The 21,912-nt window shown below is 43.0% G+C and overlaps 1 protein-coding gene across 3 annotated transcripts in view; it reads right to left on the bottom strand.

Moving 5' to 3' along the window:
• Lypd6 (LY6/PLAUR domain containing 6) overlaps positions 1-21,912 on the bottom strand; it is a 129,965-nt gene that overhangs the window by 31,978 nt on the left and 76,075 nt on the right. Inside the window, exon 2 of one of the 3 annotated variants that reach the window (XM_052724764.1) lies at positions 4,224-4,297. The exons of the other annotated variants lie outside the window; for them this stretch is intronic. The gene's annotated coding sequence lies outside the window, so the exon portion shown is untranslated. The remainder of the gene's footprint in view (positions 1-4,223; positions 4,298-21,912) is intronic. 3 annotated transcript variants of the gene reach the window in all.

Below are 21,912 nucleotides of genomic sequence, written 5' to 3'. Positions count from 1 at the left end.
TGGCCACCCTCCCTGTGTGGCCTTCATGCCCTTCTTACTCCTGTGTCCTTGTCTTCTCATGGGGACACCAGTCCCTTTGAATTAGGGCTTCATGTTAATGACTTCACCTTAATCCCAGTTACTTCCTTAAAGGTCCCTGTCTCTAAACAGAACCCGAACTCTGAGGCATTTGGTGATGAGACTAACTTAAATTCTGGGGGAATCACACTTTGGCCCATAGTACAAAGTTTCTTTCACATTATATTTCCTGTCCCATGATATGCCACAGAGCTACTGTTTAAAATTATAAATGGTGATACAGGGTGCCACAGAGAGATGCAAATGCCTTCCTGCACTGTGGGGGACGTGAGATCTTCTGGTCAGGGACTTCCTGTGGCTGTTATTACTTCCTCGGGTTCACCTGGCCACAGAGGAGCCTTGGCCACTGCTGTGGTGAGATGAGACATTTGCCTCAGACTGTTCTGACGCCTCAGGGACAGTGTCCTGTCCTCTGATGGTTGCGTGTGCTGGTCTGTCCTGTGCTTTGCCATAGAAGATAAATGACAACAACAAAATCATGTCTGCTAAGAAGAAAACTAAAACCCAGGTCACACTAACCTGAAGTCACAGAAGCGATGGCCACTTCTACCACGTAACCCCAAATACAATCTGACAGGTGTGGGAAGTATCTTGAGGTCATGTTTAACATTTCACACTATCAAGAAACCGATCTCCATAGCAAAATTGACGGCACAGAAAACTCAACGTAAAATATGAAGTTAAAAGGATGTGGGTTAAGAATGTAAGGCTTACAATACCACGTGGGATCACTTTAACCCCTAACCTGTTCGTCCACCGCGACTGTATGTAACAGCTGCTTTGTGATTCGTCTTCTGTGCCTCTCCTCCCTGCAAGGAGTCTCTTACTTACCATCTAATTGGTGTCTGCAGATGTTTAAGTGCAGAACTCGGTAGTACCTTCCTGTGACGGGACAAATAACCCAGGTTTGAGACTATGTTTTAAATATGAATTTCAAAACAAGCAGTGATAATAGTTCAGTAATAGAATTGAAGCGGAGCTGCCCCGCAGTTTCTCCTCATTGTTCCTGCAACCCACTAAACATCCTCCAGAACTCTGACGAGCATCCCTTTGAAATTCCTCTAACCTCCCGCATTGAAAAGTGAGCTTTCAAAGCACAAAATCACAAACAGGTAACACGAGGGACAGGCTGAATGTTGTCCCCTCTCCCGAGATGTCCACGTCATAATCCCCAGAAATCTGTGAGGGTGAAAAGGAACTTGAATGTGATTAACTTAAGATTCCTGAGGTGGGGCGATACAATGGTTTTATCCAGGTGAGCCCATATCATCTCCAGAGTCCCTGCCAGAGAGAGGAAGGGGAGGCAGGAAGAGGCGAGGAGACAGTAAGTACAAGAAGTTGATGTGGTGTGAGGGGAGGCCGCAGGCTAAGAAACGCTCCAAATTCTAGAGGCTGCAAAGGACAGAAATCCCGTACCCTCTCCCAAAGCCCTAAGAAAGAAGCAGTCACCCTGACATCTTAACTTCAGCCTAGTGACTTGTGCTGGACTGCTGACCTCCAGAACGGAAAGGGTTAAAAACCTGTTGTTTGAAGCCACCCCGTTTGTAGCAATTACAGCCGCTAGAGGAACACAAAACAGCTCCTATAAAAATCATTTTGCCTCACAGTATGCCCCATAGAAAGATGCAGAAAATAGGCGCAAACCTACCTTTGTGTTTGTCATCAAAACCTTTAAATTTGCTTTCTTGATTTTGAACGACTATCAGAGATTAGAATTAAAAGCAGGGTCCCATAGTAACAACTTAATATGGCTTAATCAATAGCCATACACACACACACACACACACACACACACACACACACACACACACACACACACACATTAAAAAGTCAAATGGCCACAGAACAGGACATCTAACATGAAGTGAAAAAAGGTATGCACAGTTTGTTCTAAGTCCTTGCTTATCCATTTTGTCTACACAAGTCTCCTTGAACACCAATATCACCCACAGGCTTTGAACATTTGCCTGGCTCCAGCTCACACACCTGCCGAGTCCTGCTTTTCACCAAGCCCTGGAAACAGATCAGAAGGGCCACGGCTCTCTCATGTCCTATTTTACAAGCTCGGGGACTTCTCAGAGCACACTGTAAATTGTCTGTGACTCATATCATCTGCTGTTTGTTCCATGTTTAGTGACATATTTATATGATTTTTTTTGTGTGCATACATGCACACATATGTGTATGTGTTCAGGTGTGTGCATGTGGGTGCAGGTACCCAAGGATAACCTTGGGTGTCATTTACCAAGAGTGGTTCACCTTCTTTATTTTGATACATAGTCTCTCACTGGCCTCAAACTTGCTAACTAGCCTTAAGGTGTCTGACAGGTGAGCCCCAGTGACTGACCTACCTCTCCCTCCCCAGTGCTGGGATTACAAATTGAACCTAGATCCTCAGGCAAGCTCTTTACTGACTGAGCTATCTACCCAGCCCTTTGTGTGTTTAGTACAAACAGAAAGACACACAGACACAGACACACATAGACACAGACACACACACATAGACACAGAAAGACACAGACACAGACACAGACACACACACACACACACACACACACACACACACACACACACACAGAGTGCATGGCTTTTCTTGTCTTGTAGATGAGAAAGCTAAGCTCAAAGGCCAACTTGCTCAAGATTACACAACGGCCTTATGAGGGATTTGAAGCTTTGTCTTTCAGCTCATATAACTAAAATACCCAGGTGAAAACTTCCCACACTGGTTTTGCTCATAGAAGGGAGAGCAAGAAAAGCTATCTGAATGATTTGCTGTGATTTCACATGAAATACCAACTAGTTTACAACCTGAATTCTTCAATGTTCAACTCAAGGTCAATGTCAGTGCTTCCCATGTGTCAAACACTGCCAGTGGCATGTCTTTCCTAGGATTTGCCTTCCAGTTGCTCCCTAAAGGTTTCTTTGAAGTTGTTGCAGCAAGCATTATGCAAGAGTGGCATCTAAATGGAACGCCACTGCAGCTTCCTCAGCACCCCCTCCCCCACCTCAGCCCGAGTCTCCAGTTCGAAGGCTGTGTTGAAAATGTGTGAGTAACATGTACAGGGATTGAGTTGTCGACTAGGTTTGAAAACAAGTCTTGAGTCTAGTTACTTAACCATGCTATGCCTCCATTTCCTCACTTACTAAAGGGGCTTAGTTCCCACCTCAAATGCTTATCAAGACTACAAATGCTACACAGTAAAATGTCATGTGGTATTTCCTAGTGTTTTTCCTAGTATATGTTTTACTCAGAATCAGTGTGTTTTGTAAATTAAAAGTAAATACAGTAAGATTTACTTTGTTCAACGTTCAGTTCACATTCCCTAAATCAGAAAAAAAAACCAAAAAACTTTGTAACATCTCAAAGTGACTAAGACAAATAAGGACCCATCTGTTTCTTCCTCCTCCTCCTCTGCCCCATGGTCACCAAGGCTGGCACAAAGCCAGGAGGGAAGAAGAGGTGTGGTATTACGAGAAATCCACAGAGTCTGCTTAAAGGGTAAAGGAATTTATTAGGGAGGAAGACTCACTAGAGCCTGGGAGATTTATGGTAAGGTTCTGGAAGTCCAAGGTACAGTCCAACGCTATTCTTCTACCTCGGTCCATCTCAGCATCCAAGTCCATGACGGAGAGAAGAGCTGGGCGGTGTACGTGTGTCTCGGGTCTTAAGGGTAGGCCCGAGCCACGCCCCAGAGGCAGATACTTCAAGGTCATAGGTAGGTAGGACAGTTATCTGCTACATCTCTCGGGGCGGTGCTTCAAGGTTATAGCTAGAACAGGTATCCACCACAGTGTGGCTGGCGCTCAAGAAGCCCTGGCGCTTTTCTGACAGCCCACCAATGAAGCAGACATCTGGAAGCCACCCTTACAAACTCTCCCTATAATAATGGTCTGTGCTGCATATCACCATGTTTGCACATTGCTTTCACTAGACTTGGCTTATACACAAGGTGTCAATGAAGCAATAAGCACACCCCTCATTCTCTTTCCTCCACACCTGTCCTGGGGGTGGACCCACACTCTTCATGGTGGATCATCACAGATGAAGTTAAAGCAACTTTCTGCTCGGCACAGAGGTTGTTATTCACGCTGCCATTGCTGTAACAGCGACCATGAGATAAGTAGTTCACATGGAGAAGGCTTACTTGTGATTTCAGAGGTCTCAACCCATGGTCAGCTGACAGTTGTTTGAGGCTCCACCGGAAGACGGAACATCATGCTGGGGAGAGCATGGAGAAAAGCTACTTACTCCAATGCAGCCAGGAAAGGTGGTGGAGGAGGGTCACAAATCTTCATCAAAACAGTGACTTAACTTGCTTCCACTAGACCCCAATTCCAAAGTCTCCGTCACCTCCAGTCCTGCCACAGGCTGTCAATCAAGCCTTCAGTACATGGTCCTTAGGATACACTTGCCCCAAATATAACAAGATCCACCGTTTTACACAGGAAAGGGCAAGCTGCATTCCTTTGACCCAATTTGTTCATGAAAAGCTCCCAAATGTGTAGAGTTCCAATCCTTTTTTAGCCATGAATTTTTAGGTATTCAATGGAAAACTCCTGAATTCTTAAGTAGTTGAACCTTAATTCTCCCAACAGTTGGTGACACTGATCCTGCTTAGGGAAATGAGGTCTTTCCTAGGCTTAGGAATGATTAGGAAAAAGGCTAAAGAGAGAGACACCAAAGCTATGGAAGGTTCTGGAAGCTTAATATTACTTTGTACACTCAAAAATGTAATGTATCACTGTCACAACTTGAAACTGGTCTTAAATGCCTGACAGGGAAATTTTCACTTTAATGTACAATGGTTCTTTAAGGGTTTCACTGAGATGAAATTAATATATCATAAAGTTTATAATTCAGTAATCTTTGGTATAATTCTTAACATTGAAAAATCATCATTAGCTAGTTTAGAACATTTCTTTCGTTCCATTTAAAAGCCCTATACCCATTAGCAGTCATCCCCAATTCCTTCTCCCCCTGTATTCCGACAACCACTAATTCAACTTGCATCTCTATGGATTTCCTGTGAGTGGAATGATATAGTCTATGGCCTTTTGTGTTCTATTCCCTCAGGCTGTCATAATGTTTTCAAGGTTTATCTATATTTTAGTATTCATAATATTCCTTTTATGGCTGAATGTTTTATTGTATGAATATAGTACGTACGTTTATTCATCAGATGATGTCTATTTGAAAGGTTTGGATATTATAAATAATGTTATTATTAATATCCATGTATATTTCTGGAGATCAAGCATACATATTCATGTTTATTAAGTATTTGCTCAGGACTTGGTCTCAAGGTTTATCTCTGAGGAGAACTGTCAATGTCTCATTCTAGTTGTGCCATCTTACATCTCCAGTTTCCACTTTCTCTACATCCTCACCGGCCCTTATTCTTCTCTTTCTTAAAACAAACAAACTGTAGTCTACCTAGTACAGGTGAACTGTGTCTCACTGCTTTTTATTGTCTACTATAATTTTCTTGCATTTGTTTGCATTTTCAAGTAAGCCAGGAGGTTGAACATGTTTTCATGTGTTTATCTTTCATTTGAATATCTTCTTTGGAGCTAATGTCTATTCAAATCATTTACCCAATTTTGAACTGGACTGCTGATTCTTTATTGTCAAGCTGTGAGAGTTCTTATTTCTGGATTCTAGATATTTTCAAGTGCAATATATGATTATCAAATATTTTCTCACATTCTTTATATATTTTTCTACTTTCTTAAACAAACAAACAAACAGGGTTTTATTATGTAGCCTTGGCTAGCCTGGAACTCCCTCAGTAGACCAGGCTGGCTTCTCACAGAGATCCACCAGATTCTGCTCAAATGCTAAAGGCAGAAGCTGCCACACTCCGCATTTTTTTTCACTTTCTTGATAGAATCTTTTAATATACAAAAAAATTAATTGTGATGAAATGTATACATTGCTTTTTACAAATACAGACTTTGTTCCCTTGTAAAAGTCAAGTTCAGTTCCGCACGAGAAAGATCTGTATACAAGTCACGGTAAAAGAATTGGTCTACTTTGTAGTGGTCAAAGCTATATTTTCCACTTTCCTTTTCATGAGGAAAACAGGATGGGCTGGACCAGATATTAACAGCCCTAATGCTGACATTCCTGCATCAATCATAAAGACTATTACTATTTTCTAGGAACGGAAAAGTGAAAGACACTTGACAAGCATTTATCATTAGTCTAACAGTGACTGAAATGCAGACTCTGCAGAGGGGGGCTGTAGATTCTTAGGACCAGATGGCACTTTAATCCCCTAACGACACCAATGCTCAGATATTAATATGAAGGGTCTTTTCTAGGACTCTGGACACTTTTGAGTCCACTGTGCCTTTGGACTATTCTAGACATTTATAAAAGACATTGTGTCTCCATTTTATGATGCTGCCATTTGAATATGCACTGCGGTCCCCATCCCTGAATGCAGCACTTTATGAAGAAGTACACACTCATTTTCACAGCTCTGTGACCTTTCATTTGTTATTTATGAGCTTTTGCAAATCTAATACGACTCTGACAGATTTAATTTGTGGTCTAAATTACCTTTGCATGAGTTACTCAGCTGCTGCTGATTTTATTCCAATAGATTACTTGCTACATTCTGGAATAGGGGGAAACACAAGTACTTGGAGATCTATCAGACATTCTCTACTGGGAAGACAGTTGAGAAGAGCTGCATTCGGTATGAACGGTGCCAGACAATATAAAGGAGAATTTCCACACCAGTCACAGATATAAAGGGATAGAGCCCTAACCCAGGTCAAGTTTCACAAATCTATGCTCCCTCATCTCTGTTTTATATAGAGTTCACAAATAAGATCCTCCCACTCTTTAGAGCAGTCAGCAGAAAAAAATCAGGGACTTCTGTAAGTTACCTTGACTAAAAACCCAAGTGCTACAGAACAAGAGCTCAGTGCCAAGCCAGAACACAGGCAACCGAGCAGTACAGAACCGAAGCAAAGTGAAAAGCATTCAGAAGCTATTCATTTCAATTTGAGATGCCTAGTGCAAATACAAAATGGAGTTCTGAAAAGTCATGATAGGTCTTGATTTAATTGTTAATATGTACAGAAGGTGATACACAGAATTGATGATGATGATGTAATTATCCAGAAGAGTTAATTCCAACAGCTGTATGTATAAACTAAAAGCATGCACTTACTGGCCTGAGTCACTTAAATATAATATTCAGACTAAAGGTAACAACTTCCTTGTGTTTGGGAATTGCTCAGATTAGATGGTGACTTTTAAATGTGCTTAAGATTTCTTGGACATGTCTCTATTGTGAAGTAGATCCTACATCTTCTGCCCTTGAGTCTGAGCTAACCTTAATCAGTTGATCAGAGGGTGTAGAAATGACATCCTTTGTGAGGTAGGTCATAGAAGGCAATGCCACTTATATGCAGTATGCTGAGATTGTCATGCGAGAACCCTGTGACATCTGAAGTCAGTCTTAGTGATGAGGGTGGCATGATGCAAAGAAAACATAATAGCCAATCAGGACTGCTGAGACTCATGGGAAGAGACTCCCAGCCAGTCCCAATGCTCCAGCACCACTCTGCCCCCTGGCCCAGCTTGAGCACCATCTGATTACATCTAAGCAGAGGATCTTAGAACAGACTAAGCCCTTTCTGATTCCTGACCCACTGACCATGAGCAGTAACTATTATGGCTCATGTATTGTGATTTGTTAAGCAGGAAACAGAGCAAATGAGCAAACTAGGAATTTGAATTTGAGATCTCTTTCACATTGGTTGGAAGTTCAGCTATCGAAATCCAGCAGGCTGTAACCACAGCTGAGAAGGGGCCCAAGAACTGTCCTGTGTTCTTAACTGTTGGGGCCCAGATAGAACCAGTCTGATAACCTTGCTTTCAAGAATTTCAATGTCACCCCTCTGCTGCGAGCCTCCTTTCACCTTTATTCTCACTCTGGTTCTTCCCAAGTGTGGCTGCTGCAACAGCATTCTCTGGGAGCCTCTAGCCCAACTGTCTCAGAGCCTTAACAAAGCAGGAAGGTAGGTACATCCTTGGATCCCTAACTGGTTAGGGCAACTTGGTACTCCAATCAGAGAGGACCTTTATCCCTGGAAAAAGAGCATAGTGTGAAATCCATCAATATCAGAGTAGTGGGGAATTGGTTTTCAAAAGGAACCAATGTGCTGTGATCTGAAGAAAAAATGTCTGGAAACTGGGACATCAAATTCCTACTCATTTCCACTTTGATGTATAATATGGCATCTGAATAATACTTTAGTCTAGAATGAATATTTCTGCAAGAAAGCAGAGATACTACCTTTCCATGTGATCTTTTCCACATTAAAAAAAATTAGCTAAAGCAATGATGACAGTTTGAGGGGCATCCACAGCCAGTTCTAGGAACTCCCACTTCTTACTGGAATGGCTTTACACTAACTTCAATCACATGCTGTCACTGGAGAACACAGTTAAGCACATGTGACCCACACTACTGGCAACTGTTGCTGGATTCAGCACTGGACATGTGAGCCAACCAGGCCAATTAGTGTTCTTGCATAGTTTTCCTTTAGAAAAGACAACAGCCCTCTCTGGAGTAAGAGACTAACATATACAGCCTAGAAATCTGTGAATGCTACACTCCTCTCCACTTGAAAGAGGACAAAGAAGCTGGCTGGCTGGCTTAGAGAGATGAGGAGAAAGTAGGAAGAACTCCAGTGATGTTCAGAGTTTGAGTCTGGGACAATTCTTAACTCTTCCCTTATAATGTAGACCTTCACTTTCTAGGCAAGAGATGCCTGTTGTCCAGGTTAGTTTAAGATTGAGATGTATTTCCTTTCCCTTGCAACCAAGAGCTATAATCCAAGAGTCTTCCTAAAGGGTCTTCCTACCACCTTAAATTTCCCTATGTAACTAATGTTTGTTTAACACAGTACAGCTTTAAGCTTGACCAGGTAAACTTGAAAGTACAGAGGGATTTTAAAATGCCCATTATGGAGAACTAGCTAGAGATGACTCTTTTGGATTTTATAGACACTAATGTTTCAGTTCCAACTTATGGTGAGAAAAATGCTCACATTCCTGATTTGAACTGAAGATTCATTTGCACAGAAATCAATACTTGAAAAAAAATGTGCATTTCTTTTTCTGGAGCCAATGGCAAGGCTAAAGTTATAGGAAAAAGCTGCCCTCCTGCTTTGTCCCAAACTCATTTAATGGTCAATGGCATCAAAAAAGCTTCAGTTCCTGCAAGATAAATGATGCCTGGGAAGTATGCCTGGCAATGTAGTCTCACATTAAAAGATGCTGAATTTGTTCTAGGAGCTGTTTCACTTGCTCACTGTTCCTACCAACTTGAAAACTTTTGAGAACTGATGATAAGGCATTTTCAAGTACAAACAATAGGGAAGGAATGAATCAAAGCGTTCCCCACACAGGAACGGGCACTGGAAAACCTTCAGCCCGCTATCTTTTCTTAAGCTACTTGGAAACAGGTGAAGGTTGGGAAATTTTTTGTTTGGGTGTCCTTTCTATATGTTTAAAATTGTCATAGTTTCATTTAAATTTGTATGGGATTTTTATCCCAGAGACCTCTGAAATACATAGATACATCAGAAGGTACTCAGAATCAATATGAAGTTATCAGTGCATTAAATCAGGGTAAGACATATCATTATGTTCAAAATAACCCAGTTATAAACCCAACATTTTAAATTTTATTTTATTTTAGGTGAATAGGTGTTTTACCTGCATGTATGCCTGTACACTGCTTGGGGTTCTTGTGCCCACAGAGGTCAGAAGAGGGCATCAGACACTCTTGAACTGGAATTACAGCTGGTTGTGGGCACTGGAAATCAAACCCCAGTCCTCCCACGGATAATTCATGATCTTAATTGCTGAGTCATCTCTCTAGCCCTCTCAATTAGCATTATAATGAGACATATACTTCCATCTCCTGATGACAGAGCAGTCACCCTCCACTTTATCAAGGAAATCTTCAAATCCATTTGAAGATTCAAATACATTCATCTTCTTCCACTAATTTTGAGTGTTCTGAAGCTTCATCAACACGAAGAACGCTATTAGTCATGAGTTCCAAAGAAGAAACAGCCTTCTCTGACTCGATGGAGTTAGTTACACAACTTGAATCAGTTTTTATCATTAAGGGGTATTTGAGGGCTGGTGAGATGTTGTTCAAGGATTGAGATGTGTTATTTCTTCCCTACCGCTCTTCCCAGAACCTCATGAATCACCACCACTCACCAGTGCTGACTGTCCAAAGTTCAAGTTGATACCTGCAGGCAACACCAATATTTTCACCCTCTTTGCGGAAACCTTCCTTTTGTCCTTTGTGTGAACTAAAACTCATCTACCAATGAGAATGAAGCTTTCTTTTTTTGGCTAACTACAGTGCAGTGTACTCATCCTCACAAGTCCCAGGAACCCTGGGCATGTGACCTAGATGTCATTCCCTTCCGTAAATGCCTTACAAAGCATGGCTTTCTCTTCACATAAACTCTCTTCCTTTCCTCAAAAGCTAAACCTTCTGTCCTTACAGCTGTCACAGTAAAGTGAGAACCATGAAGAATATACCTCATCTCTACCCATTACGATCTTGTAACCTTGGTTCTTGGCCAAGATTGAAAAGTAGTCGATGCTCAGTCTTCACTCCCAGCCTGCATGGAGCACGGTTTTGCCCATAGTTCCGGGAATCCTGACCAAGCTCTTGTTAAAATTATTGCTCCCATTCGTCTCTGACACAGTTCAACTTCAAGAATGAACTGGAGTTGCACATTTGATAGGTACGGGGAGACCGTCTGGAATTTCTTATAGACAGGAGAGAACCTGTCTTCTCATGGGAAAAGGAAAAAGTTATAGCCAATATTAGAGTTTAGATACAAAATGTCTACAAAGGTGCATGTTGAAAGGTTTGGTTGACAACAGATAGGCCTTAGGGAATCCTGGATCCTGAAAGCTCTGGCCTCATTCATGGATTTTGTGTATGTGGGGCTCCATTGGAGGAAATAGGTCACTAGGGGCATGGTGTGAAGACAGACTTCATTCCCATCCCTACCTGCCTCTCTGTGCTTCCTAGTCACCATGAAGTGAGCAGTTCTTCTCCACCAGACTTCCCCAATGATGCTCTGCCTCACCACCAGCCCAAGACAATAGTACCACTGACCATGAGGCATCTGAAACCTCAAGGCAGAGGAAATCAGGATGCCTGTCAGGTGATTTTCATTGGGATGTGTCACAGTAACAACAACCCACCACAGACACTGTCTTTAAAAATGGCTTACATCATACCTCAGGCTAAACCACCATTTTCAAATAACTGGATTCCTCACTAGCTAACTTCTAAACCTTAACCATGTTTCTCACTTGATAAAGGACATGTTTAGGAAGCAGACTGTGCTAGTACCCATCCCCCCACCAGGTCTCTGATACCTTCAGGTACATACCATGTTAGTTTCATTGCTTCGGAAAGGCAGTTGGGTTTCCTAACCTGTTACATGATTTGTTTTAAGTACATTTGCCTACTTAAGACCGTTACATGAAGGAAGGAAGGATTTCATCACCCTGGGCATGAAGACAAATAAACAGTCAGTGAACTCCACATCCCTGATGCTGAGGTTGTAATCCTTCCTTGAAAATATACCATCTTCATTTGCAAGTCTTTGTAAATAATGACTGCTAAAGAAGTGGATTCTTGTAGCAAAGGGGAACATAATAAGATTTTACATAGTATTCATTCAAGCAGAAAAGGCTGTAGGGGTTATTAATAAAAGAAGGCTGTCTTTAATAATAGAATGTCTTTGTTTTGTTTTTACAGATAAAACAATTCGTTTCTTAGGGTAAGTCCCCTGAGTAGCCTCTGGTGGGTAAGGAAATCCAGGCATCCAAACTGACTCCAACAGTCCAGCCCACATGGAAGGACCCAAGTGCTAGTCCCATTGTCTTCTTCTTAGTACTGTGCTTCTACCCAGACCTCAGCTGTCTTCCCTGTTTGCTACTTCCCTCATCCATCCATTCATCTGTTTAACATCCTCCACAAAGCACATACAGATCATGTATGTGGTTAACATTTCCAGGCTACCTCACAAATTCCTTAACTCTGTTAGAAAAACCATTCAGTTTATTCTTCAAACAAAAGAGCCCATGAAGACAGATTGCTAAGAACATGAAAAGGAATGTTGATATCCATTCAATATTCAATAATATTCAAGAAGGAGATTGAGGAGGCCTGTGAGTTATTTAGTCAAGAATGAATATGAAGGCCGAGTGGGAGGGCATGTACCTGTAATCCCCATTACTAGGGAGGCTGAAGCAAAAGGGTGGTGAGTTAAAAAGATCCTGGGATACTTTCTACGACCCTCTCCCCAAATAACAAAATGAGATAGATAGATAGATAGATAGATAGATAGATAGATAGATAGATAGATAGATAGATAGATAGACAGATAGATAGATATAAAGAGAGGGGGGGAAAAGAAAAAGTAAGAAGAGGAGGAAGAGGAGGAATGAAGGAAGGACATCACAGGCATTGTCAGCAGAAATTCAACAAACACTCATATTCCTAAGTCTTCTCTGGAAAAAAAAAAAGATGGAAGTAGCATGGAGAGACACAGATGTCAAACAACCTGAGAGACAGGTGCTGGCTGTGGAATACCCAGGACTCTGATTCACGGGGATCCCACTGAAGCTTTCCAGGCTCTGACCAGACTAATGACTGAGACCCAATTCTGGCTTCTGGAAAACCCTAAGATTCCAACACTGTCCTTGAGTATGGATCTTGGAGGAGGAAACTGAGGTAGGTGTTCCAATGGCAATGGGAACTGTTAGAGCTGGCCAAACAGGGAGTCTACAAGGCTCCTCATAATCTGCTTCCTGCCTGCTACTTCTCCCTTGATATGCCATGTGACAGAAGTTCCTCAGATTTCCAAGCTATCAGACTGCTTCTTCCTCAATGCCCTGGCTTTAGATGTCTGCCTTTAGTAAATCTACTCTCTGCTTAATTCACATGTCACCTTTAGAAAGGCCTGTCCTGTGGGAGAAACCAGATCAGCACCTTTTCCATTACTTGCATGGTTTTTCTCTATTCATAGCCTTTGGAGGCTTGTTTCACAGCCCTGAGACTGTAAGGGAAGCTGGATTTTTTTACTTCATTTTTTTAAAACAGATTTGGGTTCAAATTTTAGCTCACCACTGGTTAGGACTATGACCTTGGACATACAACTTTTCCTTTCTTCGCCTTTAAAATGGGATACCATCTACCCTGACATGAAAATGGGTTAGGTTATTATGGATCGCTTCCTTTAATTACCATTATTAGCAACTCACATTATGATTATTAAGGTGATTGCGTTTCCTGCTTGATTATGACCTCCTTGAAGGCATCAATTTTACACAGCATCTGGCTTCTTTTTACCTTTCCAGAACCAAGTAGGTAGGCTATATCTGAGAGCAGGTTTGTTGAACGAACTGATCCTGTATAGACCATAATCACAATATAGTGACTGTCTTCTATAAGATTAGAATGAAGTGTGTGCATTCTGATTCATATTATACACATATGAATGACGTGCTACAGGAATTCTGAGGAAGGATGAATTTGGAGTTCTTGGGAGGTACCTGGAAAGGGTGACATCTTTTAGGGGCAGTATGGTGCTGAAATGACAGCTCAATAAGTGAAAGGCTTGCCCTGCAAGCCTGAGGACCTGTGTACAACACCCAGAACCTGTGGACAAAATAAGTAAGCCATCTGGGTGAGGTGCGTGTGCTTATTACGACCCCAGTACTGGGGAGCTCGAGCCAGGCGGATTCCGCGAGCTTGCTGAACAAGCTTAGCCTATAAGACAAACTCCAGGCCATGAGAAACCCTGCCCCATAGACAAGGTGGATGGCACCCAAGGAATGATAGACACCCGCTGTTGTCCCTGGCCTCCACATGCTTGTGAATACACATGCATCTGTATACAGCAGCAGCAAAAAAAAAAAAGAAAGAAAGAAAAGAAAAGAAAGAAAGAAAGAAAATAAATCAGTCTTCTAGATATCTCTCAATCCAGTCAGCTAATGAGCAGGAGTAACCTGAGCAGCCATCTTGGGACCATATGCACTGTCCATATGCACCCTTCTTTTCCTTAATAAGGACCCTAAAGTGAAAGCCAGTAATTTTGGCAATTTAGATGTTCCATGGAGAAGTCACCAAGTATTTGTTTAAAGTGAGTTGGTCAAAGTTTTCAGGAAGCAAAGAAAAATATCATATCATGAGGTCCCAAGGGCCACAGAAAAAATGAATCTTCTATCAATGAAACTGTGAAGAAGGAAAAGAAAACTGTGAGTTTTGCCGTCACACCTGACTATAAAAGCTATGTCCTGGTGAGGATAGTTCTTAGTTCAAGATGGAAAAGGCACCAACCACAGGGTTCTCTCCTATCTGCGGTCTCACATACCCCTGTGCATCTTGGAATGCATCTCTGGGGTTAAGGGAACAGCACTGAGCCCCAGGAGACGACCTCTCTTTATGAAAGGCTCCAGGTTAACCCAGTTCCCTGACTCCCATGTCCTGTCCCATCTGAGATGCAGCAGTGAGAATGACAGATGGGAGAGGAGGCTAGGAGCCTGGCACAGCCCGTCAGCCTATGAGCTCTTCCAGCTGCCCGTGAAGCAGCATTTTATCTCCTTTGCCTGCTGGGCCAGGTGCCTACATCTGCTGATGTACCTCAGCCACAGCCAAACAAGCCAGGACCCATTCCATTGTATAAAGGCTTGGATAAATCTCTGGGATCCTTCCAATTACTAAGTAAATCTACTAGTGCTAGGGCACGGGAAATGAGAGGGAAGAGAAAAGATGCTAAAATTCTATTAAAACACGAAAAGAACCCAATGGACTTTACATCAAGTAAAAGAGGCCTGGCTCAGCAAAACAAAATACTGCATGATCTCAGGATAAGCATAATCTAAAAAAATGTGAACGCACAGAAGCAGAGAGGAGAATGATGGTTACCAGAGGCTGTTGGTAGATGGGGGTGAACCAGCAGCTGCTGGGCAAAGTGCAGAGTCCCAGTTAGACCAGGGGAATTTACTGCTCAGCAGGGTGAGTACAGTTGATAATATTATGTTGATATTTATAAACTGCTTAAAAAGTAGAGCTTAAGCATTCTCAACACACACACACATACACCAATAGGTGTATGATGTAATAGGTTTATAGCCATCAGCCTGATTTAATTATTTCACAATATATACACATTCTAAAAGACTGCATTATGTATCATAAACATATATGACATAAAATGAATGAATACATAGTAAATACATAAATAACAGAGAAAACTTTGAGACATGCCATGGCCGGGGGTGGGGGGGTGGGGGGGTGGGGGGGAGGCGGTGCACAAAGATCCTGGATCCGGTGAAGCTTAGCCTTCTGTGACCCTTAGTACATAAGCATCTGCTGGAGCTCCGGCCCTCATTCTGTGGCTGTAAGTTTGTGGTTTTGTCCTTAAGGACCGCCCTACTCTAAACATCTGGACCAGTGGACCCTGGCCAGAGGAAGGCAAATGAAATATTTCCTATTTAAAACAAGAACTTGCTTTACTAGGAGAGAAGGTCGGTTAATGAACAGAGCTCTGTAATGCTATTCTGCTTTCACCAAACAGAATTGTAAGCGAGGGAAAGATGGCATGCTGACAAAGGGCGTCCTTCTCAAACCCAGGGAAGTGGAACTGGGGCACAGAAAACCATCAACCACACAAAAGCCCTCCTCTGGACGCTTCCTCATGCACCGCTTGTTGGGAAATCACCCAGCACCACTTGAAGGGACAGTGCTGGGACTCCTGAGCCAACAGACAACAGAAGGACCTCGCTGGAGATAGCGTGTCTGTCAGGCAGCCTAAGAAAGCACAGGGAAACACTCCATTCTGTCACACTAGCTGGCCCAGGGGTCTGGGACTAGACAGTCTCTTCCTCCCTCTGCCCGGGAGCTGGACCGGAGGTCCCAAAGACACCAAAGCTACTTCTCACGGCCAGAAGCCAGGCTGGGCAGGAATAACTTACGGTGATCCCAGGGCTCTTTTCTACCTTAGGATTATCGTGAGGATAAAATGGACAGTGTGTGGAAGGCAGAGCAGTCGGGTCTAAGAGCAGGTGCTCTGGAGCCGTTCAGCCCAGGCTAGACTTTGCTGCTTTGCTCTGTCAGCTTGGGTAGGTTTCCTACCCCACCCTGTGCCTCAGTCTCATCCTCTTCAGAAGGGAGAAAGCACAAGCCCAAACTCCTATGGCTCTCATAGATTAACAGGGGTAAGGAACTGAACAGACTTGGATCAATGCTGACACATGCTCACCGGATAAGGGAATTCTCAAAGTTGCCTTGGGCTGTTGAGGAGGAGGGCACCTGGTTACCCATGGAGGTCAATGCCCTGCTGGGAACTGTTGGCTTTCCACTCTGGAAGCGGCCTGTGACAGGTTTCACAGAGGTGTTCAGAAGCACCAGATTCAATGGAAAGATGCCAACATAGACAGAAACCATTTCTACCAGCTTTTTCTAGCTTGCTCTAGGCTAAAATCAGCGTCCTTTGTTGGGGATAAAAATACAGGGCAAGTGAAATAAGGCAGATTCAGGAAGGTCTAGGGAGAACTTTCCGAATCTGAGAATGCCTTTTCCTTAAAGGGGGAGCGGCCTCAGGCACACAAGCTGTCTTACCATCAGTATAAACTGATTAATGCTAATTAAGATAATATTTGTGCATACACAGAAAACCCTACATGCTCCTCAATGCATAAAGCCCATATCTAGCTTTAAAGCTAAACAAAAATTGGCAACTAAGAAATAATACATTCAAAGAAAATAGATTCATTAAATACAAAGGAAAATAGCAATGGCATGTTTATTGAGCAGTTAGTTACTAGTGGGCTAAGAAAGATGGAATGTCACTGTTTCAGCATTATTTTTTATTGTACTTAGAAAAAATGGTAATTTCACTCAACTCATTAACTGCAAAGCACTCTGGCAAGTGATATCTTTAATCCCTGCTACCCTTATAGACTAGGCTTATTATAGCCCTACTTTACAAATGAATAAACTGGGACACCACAAACACTGCATACACTAAGGAGCTGGTTCAAGGGTACGGGACGCTGCTTCAGTAAGCTCTGCCCTTAAGGAAATAAAGTATCTCAGGGAAGGGATGATGGAGGAAGTGCGGGAATGAGGTAACGTTTCTGGTAGTCAGTGGACAATAGAAGGGCCTGAAGAACTATATAGCGCCTCCTCCTGGAGAGAAGAGATCACTGAACATACTTTGACAGTTTCTGACTGTTCTTGTTCAGAGTTTAGCAGAAGAGAGACTTGGGTGGCATTCTTGGGAAAACGAGGGGTGGGGGCTGGACCTTTTGGGGAGCAACAGTTAGGTAAACGTGTGAAACTCTGGCAAGGGGAGAACAGAGAAAAGATGAGAAAAGGGGCATGAGGAGGATGGGAGAAGGGCTGTCAAGCGATTGCCACGATTTCAGCCTGCTAACACTGCCACCACCGGACTAACATGCAGTGCGTCCCTGCTGGTGAGATTTAGCCATCAGCAACCACCCCTGAAAGTAAAGTCCAGGCGGTTCTGAGTGCAGGGAAGTTTAGGACACTTTAGGGTGCTTCTCAAGTTGTTAGTAAGAGGAAACAGCCCCAAAGGCCTTCTGTTCTTTCACAGGCCCTGGCAAACATCACCCAGTTCCCAGTTCCACTCATAAAGGGACTATTAAGCTGTCCAATCTAGGACTCAGAGAGCCCTTTATTCCACCACCACTGTGAGTAATGGTAACTGAGGGCTAAGACTTGGTGGTGACTTGCAATTTTCCATCTTACCTGACTTTCTTATCACTTTCTCTGATGTTATTCACAGAAGACAAAGGCAGGCCTGGGGTGGGTGAAAAGGAATATACAGTAGTGCGGTCACCGAAACGAAGGAAAGGTCACAGTGCAGTCATCTTGAGCACACTTTGTAAAATTGGGGCAACCTACTTCTAACCTACTACCCGACAGTCTTTGTAGCTACACAGGATTCTGCAAGGTCTCTTGTGAGAAGAGGGAAAAACCCAACCTGAGTGTGTGGTGCTGAGAATTAGAACAAAGAGGCGAAGGAACTAGGCTACAGGTCCTAAAAGGACTTGGACCTGCTATGACTCGCTTCCAAGTCCTGCTGTTTACTTCCACAGTCCTCAAGTACCCAGGCAGCGTGTGCATGCACAGAAGAACCCTCAAGTACCCTGCTGGCCTGAGTGTGCACAGAAGAACCCTCAAGTACCCAGCTGGCCTGAGTGTGCACAGAAGAGCCCTCAAGTACCCTGCTGGCCCGAGTGGGCACAGAAGAACCCTCAAGCACCCTGCTGACCTGAGTGTGCACAGAAGAACCCTCAAGTACCCAGCTGGCCCGAGTGTGCACAGCACTGGTTGTGGGGGGAAACAAATGCTGTGAGCCTGCGTCCACAACCACAGCAGAATCAGCAGTTTCTACCAGGGCTGTCGTCAATGATAGGCGTGGCCACCATGCGAACTAGGAGCCATATGACTGTCGAGCACCTGAGTTATTCACTGGAGTTTAATTCTACTTAATTGTAGTTTAAGTTAAAAAGCCACATGTGAAAAATAAAAGCCACATGTGGCCAGTGGTCACAGCATTCAGTAATAGAGCTCTGAATTAATAATAAATGAAGAAAGTCACTTAAAATTGTGACTTTGAAATCAATTGGGACAAAGGTGAAGTAGAATGGTTATTACCTAGCTAAGTGCTCACACATGGATATTAATTAAATCAGAAACACCACACAGCTGTTCTTATGGGTGTTTCTCAAAGTTTGATCAATTTTTCCTGGTGTCAAAGGGAGGTAAGAAGACCTAGGGATCAGCATTTGAGGACTGTCACCAAAATTTTGTGCCTGCCTTTGTAGCCATAGGCTACATGGCTCAAATCTGAATACATTGGATTCTGTCAATTATCAGGTGTTTTTAACCCTAAGTTAACCAGATGCATAAACTAAGAGAGAGAAGGGCTAGTCCAGCTGTTACCCAGGGACAAAGTAGCAGAGTCAAAGTCTGGAATCAGGCATCCTGGCTTCACAAGGTATTTACAGCATGCTTTAGTCTTCCATTGGTTCGGATGGATGATGGACGGTATCCTGCTCAGTTTTTCTTGGATGTGTCACTAAGAATGTGTCACTCCAGGGGTGTAAGCCCATGTCTTCTTGCTGATATAACACGATACCAAAGACTGGGAAATTTGTAAGTGATATCTATTTAGATCATCATTCTGGAAGCTGGGATGTCCCAGGGTATGGCTATAGCATCTGAGGTGGACTCTGATGTTACATCACGACATGGAAGGGAGTGAAAAAGCAAATGAGCACATGTAAAGAAAGGGCAAGCCACATTCACGGCACAGCATCAGTCCCTCCACACAGGTTGTCTTAGTTTCTATTGCTGTGATGAAACACCATGACCAAAAGCAACTTGAGGAGGAAAGGGTTTGTTTTACTTACATTTCCACATCACTGTTCATCATGGAAGGAAGTCAGAGCAGGACCTCAAACAGGGCTGATGCAGAGGCCATGAGGAGTGCTGCGTACTGGCTTGCTTCCCATGGCTTGTTCAGCCCGCTTTCTTATAGAACCCAGAACCGTAACCCAGGGATGGCACCACCCATAATGGGTTAGGTCCTCTTACATCAATCATTAAGATTAAGGAAATGCCATACAGGCTTGCCTACAGCCTGTTCGTTCATTTGCAGGCATTTTCTCTGCTGAGGTACCCTCCTCCCAGATGACACTAGCTTGTGTTAAGTTGACATAAAACTAGCCAGGACACAAGTATAGCCCTCATGATCTACTCACCTGTGATGGTCTCACTTCCCATTACAGTATGGTGGCAATGACAATTCAACATGAGTTTGGGAGGAGGCACTGAAACTACACTAAGAGCAAAGTGGCCATTCATCTCTAGTTAGTATAGAGAAGGCAACTGAACACTGGGTACCAACAGGAGGATGAAGGAGAAAGGCAAAGTGAAACTTGATGCTCTGGAGTCTCAACCTACTAGCCTGCTTTTCCCAGACCATCACTGAGCTTCCATATCTTTTTCAAGTCACCGAAATCAGTAGGATGATGGTGGATAGGGATGTAGGATAAGCAAAATTGAAAGATGCAGAGGGAAACAGTGTTTCATTATATGTGGGAAGTTAATCTCGAGCTAACATAGTTAACTTGGGTGCAAAATCTTATCTTCATAAATCAAACTACAGGTCATTTTATAGAGCTAAATACCATGTCAATCCCTAACCATTACCTATTTCAGACAGTTCCAAACTTGTATGTTCGGAAAGAATGCTAAGAAGTATCCTTGCTATTTTAACATGTGGTCTATTTCCTATCATTTTCCTAAACTCCTCAAATAATGAGAGGAGAGTAAATAAGCAGACACTGGTTTATATGGTTAGACTATTAAGAATTTTAGCACTTTCCCTGGAACTGTGTTACACAGTGATAGTAAGTATAATCCAGGATGTTTGGTGTCCCTGCTTACAATCAAGAGAAGGTAAAGAATACTACTTGATCCTTTCTTATTGCAAGCTCTGATGAAGTCAAAAGACCACGTAAAATCAAGTAAAACCAGAGCTGCCTATCCTTCATAGAGTTGGTCTCTGCTTCCTGTAAAACTGTGGACAAGGCACTCACTCCTCTTTGACTATTTAGGACATTGCAGATCCAACATCTCCCAGTAGCAGCTCAATGCCCGTGGATAGAAACCTCCAGGTCCATTATTGGCCAAGAGAATTCATTCCCTTCATCATTATTTATTCTGTCTAATAAGTATTCAGCCTTGTTCTAAGTTCTAGGGCTACAGAGGAAATGCAGCACATGAAAGAGGTATTTGATGGTGTGCTTCAATCTATATCTGGCTTAGCCAAGCTCTGAATCTTGGGAAGAAAAAATTGGTTCAATAAAATTAATATTAGGGTTGAGCTCAAGAGCCAGTTGATTAAATACTGCTCATTAACATTTTTGGCTCAGCACAGCTCAAGTGTCTTTCAGAGGCATGATCACTGAGAACACTTAAAAAATATAAAAGCAAAAAATACAGCAGATGTATTTCTTTCACATTACCTGGCAGATCTCAAAATCCCAGGACTGTGCTAGAAAGGCATTCCCCCAAGGCGTGCAATTTTACCAATGCTACTTTCTAAATGCTTCTGAAAACAGTCCTTTCGTCAACATTCCTGTGGCCAGCACTTGGCTCTGATCCCTTACCTTTGCTTAGACAGTGTGATAGCTTCTAGACCACTCTCAGCCTCTGGTTTCTTGTCTTTCTGATCTTTCAATATTAAAACAGAGATCTACTAATGTGGCTTTACAGCTGGAAACCAGCCTTCAAGTCTGACTGCTTACAAGGTATCATTTAAATTCTTTGCCATGGAAATGTAGAGCTTACAGCAAGCCCCGGGAGAATCACCAAATAGGCCACTGGGATTCTGGAGCAGTCATGCCAAGTGGTAAAGAAGTGTGCCCCACTGGAGAGTCAGTTCATGGCATACATCTGCCCCTGAGTCCTGTGAAAGAGAATGCTTGCTCATAGGATACCAATACTATTTAAAAAGCTCAACAACATGCTAGGGGATTCAAACCAAGTGGGGCTCAGCCAGTGATCTCTATGGTTTGAAGACTGCTTGCTTAGGAGGCATGAGATCCTGCACACCACAGCATCTGCTTAAGGCCCACTTCATAGAAAAGAGACACAGGATGGGGACCAAGTCTGTGTGATTCATTCTGGATTCCAAAGTGCACTGCCCAGTGGTGGCTGG

The sequence above is a fragment of the Peromyscus californicus genome, unplaced genomic scaffold (genome assembly GCF_007827085.1).
Source record: "Peromyscus californicus insignis strain IS unplaced genomic scaffold, ASM782708v3 Scaffold_7__1_contigs__length_154581171, whole genome shotgun sequence".
Lineage (NCBI taxonomy): Eukaryota > Metazoa > Chordata > Mammalia > Rodentia > Cricetidae > Peromyscus > Peromyscus californicus.
The sequence above is the reverse complement of the archived record's forward strand: the minus strand, read 5'-3'. Positions and strand labels throughout refer to the sequence as shown.